The sequence below is a fragment of the Cetorhinus maximus genome, chromosome 4, assembly GCF_964194155.1.
Source record: "Cetorhinus maximus chromosome 4, sCetMax3.hap1.1, whole genome shotgun sequence".
In the NCBI taxonomy this organism is placed as follows: Eukaryota; Metazoa; Chordata; class Chondrichthyes; order Lamniformes; family Cetorhinidae; genus Cetorhinus; species Cetorhinus maximus.
Window position 1 is genome coordinate 27069652 of NC_135882.1, and position 5222 is coordinate 27074873.

Here is a 5222-nt window from a genome sequence, read left to right on the forward strand (position 1 = left end):
GTAATCCCTGTAACTGTTTGACCTCCCTAAATGTATGACCTCACACTTCTCTATGTTAAAATCCGTATGCCACTTTACTGCCCACTCCACCAACCCATCTATATCGTTTTGGAGATTATGGCTATCCTCTACACTATCCACTACTTGGCCAATCTTTGTGACATCTGCAAATTTCCCAATCATGCCCCCCACATTCACGTCCAAATCGTTAATATATAACACAAACAGCAAGGGTCCCAACACCGAGCCCTGTGGAACACCACTTGAGACAAATTTCCATTCGCAAAGGCATCCATCGACCATTACCCATGTTGGAGTTGTATGGAACCTTGGTGAGGCCACAGCTGGAGTGGTGTGTGCAGTTCTGGTCGCCACATTATAGGAAGGATGTGATTGCCCTGGAGGCGGTGCAAAGGAGTTTCACCAGGATGTTGCCTGGGATGAAACATTTAAGTTATGAAGAGAGGTTGGATAGACTTGGGTTGTTTTCTTTGGAGCAGAGAAGACTGAGGGGCAACCTGATTGAGGTGTATAAGATTATGAGGGGCATGGACGGAGTGGATAGGGAGCAGCTGTTCCCCTTAGTTGAAGGGTCAGTCCCGAGGGGACATAAGTTCAAGGTGAGGGGCAGGAGATTTAGGGGGATGTGAGGAAAAACTTTTTTACCCAGAGGGTGGTGATGGTTTGGAATGCACTGCCTGGGAGGGTGGTGGAGGCGGGCTGCCTTACATCCTTTAAAAAGTACCTGGATGAGCACTTGGCACGTCATAACATTCAAGGCTATGGGCCAAGTGCTGGTAAATGGGATTAGGTAGGTAGGTAGGTCAGGTGTTTCTCACGTGTCGGTGCAGACTCGATGGGCTGAAGGGCCTCTTCTGTACTGTGTGATTCTGTGATTCTGTAATGTTCTCAGTCTCAAATCTTTTCAGCTCTTGCTCTACTTTTTCCCTTAGAGCAATGGGTACTGGACGAGGCCTGCAATAAACTGGTCTTGCAATGCTCTGGGCCCATACATTGGTCTTTTAACCTTAAATAGGTTTGCTGATTTTACTGAAACACCTGAGGGTACTTTGTGATCACACCATCTTGCCTTGTGGATTTCACTTCTGCACAAGATAGCTTTTGCTGATTTAATTTAAGTGTTGTTGTCCAGTCCCTTCCTAATAAGGCTGGTTTTTCACCCTTCACTATATTGATGGGCAATTTTGCACATTGCTGCTTGTATATGACTGGAACCAACACACTTCCAATTATGGAGACTTTTGCTTTTCTGTAACTTCGTAATTCTATGTGTGATTTCTCAAGCTGATGTTGACTCAACTTTTCATGACATAGGGATTCAGGAATCGTGCTAACTGATATTTCTGTGTCAATCTCCATGTTTACCACAGTTTCACCCAATTCTACTTGGATTATGATGCCCTGAGAGTTTCCACTGGGTATCCTTGTGCTTCAGATTGTATGAGTCTCAACTGACCCCTATCGACCTGATGCCGTTTGACAGCTGTATGCAGTGACTGTCACCTCCTCCAGTCAGCGTTTTCTCCATTTACCTTCTTCCCACTTGCTTTGGCAAGATGACGCTTCTCGCATTTGTAGAACTCAATCATTACAAATGGACAAGTCCAAGTCCACTGATGACCTAAGCGCTAGAAACAGAATTTTCTTATACCTCTGCTGCTACTAACTGCTTTCACTGGGGCCTTCTGCTTACTCAGTAGCAGGTTATTTACTTCAGCAGATGACTGGTGGCTGTTAACTCTGACTTCTCTCTCAGTCGCCCAATAATATCTGTTGATGCAGCCATCATTGAAGTTCAGTCCGCCCATGTGTGCAAACAGTCTTTTCTCTAAGACTGGATTTTTAAGCCTATTCCTCAGCAAAAAAAATCCTCACAATTCCTTTGCTCGTTTGCTGAAAGCTTCTCCAACCAAATTTGTTTGGCTAGAAAATGTATAACCCCATCCTCATTGCCAGACTGTGATATCTTTGCAGGACGAAAAGAGACTGGTGGATGCACACAGAGATCAAGTACCCATATGAACTTGGTTTATTCCGGCTTGCTTATCTACATACATACACACATACCACAAGGGGATCGCTATTACGAGAGACATGTAGCTGGACAGCAGGGAGGACAGCATCAGAGAGAACAGCAATGCAGGGAGGAACAACAGAGTGGGAAGCAAAACAGAGGGAAGCAGCAGGGAGGACAATAGCATAAAGGGAAATAGCTTGTAGGAGACTGATTTTCCTCAATAGATCCAAATAAAAATGTTTCAAGAGATTCAGGTTGATGTGCCAGGTTGCGACAGGCATCTGCAGTTATGTCCCCAACTCTCCCATGGATGCCAAAATTCTACTCATCTCCAATGTCTCCTCTCCTCTACTTGCAAGCTGGGAAATCTGCCATTGTCCACCTGTGGTTCTCATCCTCTCCAAGGTCTGCTGCAGTGTAAGAAGGAACAGACAACAAGTGACTGTGTGTTTGCCCGATAAGGAGTGCATTTGAAATGGGTAGCCAATAGGGAGAGGCACCAAATGCTTCAGGATAAGGTTGAGTGGGAGTGGTGGATGGATAGATGGGGATGTGAGGAGCAACAAAGAAAAATAAGGTTGCGTTGCGTTTGCAATGTAAGTGAGGAGGAATGTGATGAAGTAGGTTTGTGAAGACAGAGTAAGGTGTGGGTGATGCGCCCAGCAAGATGTCCCACTGTACTCACCTTTCCTGACCTGCTTAAATCACTTAACTGCTTACTGAATCCAGGAGTGTATTACCATGCCTATGCTGTGAATCCCCGGAGGCACTTCAGCCCCACCTTCCTGATGTCAACAGCAGGTTTCTTCCTTTCATTGCTGGCAAGAAAATCTCTCTGTGACCTCTCACTGGCCCCAGCAGCACATCAAACAAGTTATTGTTGCACAGCCTTTTCCCACCTGGACTCCACTTACACTCCCTACCTGAAGAAGGATACATTTGCCTTAGAGAGAGTACAATGAAGGGTGACCGATTTGTGGGATGATAGGATTGTCCCATGAGGAGAAAATTGACTGAATTAGGCCTATATTCCCTGGAGTTTAGAAGAATGGGAAGTGATAACACTGGAACATATAAAATTCTTAAAAGGCTTGAAAGAGTAGCACCTGGAGTGGTTGCTCCCCCTGGTTAGGGTGTCTAGAACTAGGGTCAGAATAAGGAGGCAATCATTTAGGGTTGAAATGAGAAGAAATCACATCACTCAAACCATTGAGAATCTTTGGAATTCTCTGCCCCAGCGAACTCACTCATTGAGTACATTCTAGGCAGAGGTCCATAGAATTTTGAATGCCAAGGGGTCAAGGGATATGATATAGTTGCAGGAAGATGCAGATGAGGTAAATGATTATCCATGAACTTAATGAATGATGGAGTGAGCTCAAAGGGTTGAACTCCTCCTTCTACCTCTTATATCCTTGATTCCAATTCCAACTCCTCCAAATTTCATTTTTGGATTTTCCTTTTAAATCCTGGATTGTGTCTTAGGGGTCCTCATCATTTCCACTGCCACAAACGGAATGCCAAATCTGTAAGTTAAATGACCATGAGCTCATTGAGTTAAAAAGCCCCCGACAGACACTTCCTCCACATTTTTCACATGATTTTCAACCCTATCCCCCTCGAAGCATTAATATTGAAGCCTATGTGTTCAAAGTTGTGCATTTGCATTATGGAGATATACAAATAGAGAAGTAACACATGAATTACGGAGGTTGGATTTATTTTAGTACTATGTTGACCAGTGTAAATATACTGAGGGAAAGATCTGCATCAAGAGTCTTATTGGGAACAGTCCAACATTGAAGGTCATGAGTTCATCTTCTACATTTGTTGTCTCTGTGCAAAGTAACCAAATTCCTCTAAATTACATTTTTGGATTTGGCCTTTAGCTGCTTAAGTTAGATTTTGTCACAGGTCCGCTGTCATGCATTCAACACAGAAACCAAAAGTAACATTGTAAGTGGTGAATGCATTAAAAAGCCACAGATTAACACGCTGACATTTCTTACAGGTTACCCATGCAATTTTGAACCACCCCTGCTTTGGCAGCACCTGAAATTATCAGGGTCATTGATGTTGGTGGATGTTGTGCATGAGGATTCCTCAGGGATGATACAATGACATGCTGCCATCTATTGGAACTGTTGTAAATCACCATAGCATGATGTGCACATTATCAATTCATGATACAAGTTGACTTAAATAAAATCTTCCCTTAATAACACAGGTTTACTGAAGTGGCTTGGTTTTAGTGACTTCTCAAAAGCAGCTCTTATTTAATTTAATAGATACATACGTTATTATTCGGGTGAGATTTTGACTTAGACCTATTTCCATTTCAAACAATCATAGAACCATAGAATAGTTCCGACTACAGAAGGAGGCCATTGGCTTGTCGTATCAGTGCTGGTTCGGTGTATTAACAATTCAGCTAGTCCCATTTCCTCGCCTTTTCCCTGTAGCCTTGCAATTTTTTGCTCTTCAGTTAAGTGTTCAAATCCCTTTTGAAAACCACTAATGAATCTGTCACCACCTCAGGCAGTGTATTCCAGATCCTAACCACTCGTTGCATTAAAAAAAAAATGTTTCCTCACATCACCTCTGGTCCTTTTTCCAATCATCTTAAATTGGTGCCCTCTGCTTCTTGACCCTTTCATCAAGGGGAACAGTTTATCTCTATCTACTCTGTCCAGCTCATCATGATTTAAACATTTTCATCCAGTCTCCTCTCAGCCTTCTCTTCTCTCAGGAGACAAGTCTCAGCTTCACCAATCAGTCCATATGACTGAAGTCCCTCATCCCCAAAACCATTCTCATACATCTTTTCTGCACCATCTCTAGAGCCTTCACATCCTTCTAAAACATGGTTCCCACTCCAAAGTATTATTTGACAAAAAATGTTTATTTTCACAATTAATGTACTTCAATTTACTTTATTTGACTTGACTCTAGTTTAATTAGATTTACAATTTTTGTTACATGGTTTCTACAAACTTTCTCTACATCCTCAGGTTCACTCTCAAAATCCTCAAAATCCAAGTCTAAATCAACACCTTTTTCCTCAGTGTTTGTTAAAATATTTAACCATCAGTGTCAAAGCCAATATCTTGTACATTTTCAGTGTCACTGTCTGTATTTCCAGTGTTTGTTGAAACATTAAATATTTCATGACAGTCCACATCTG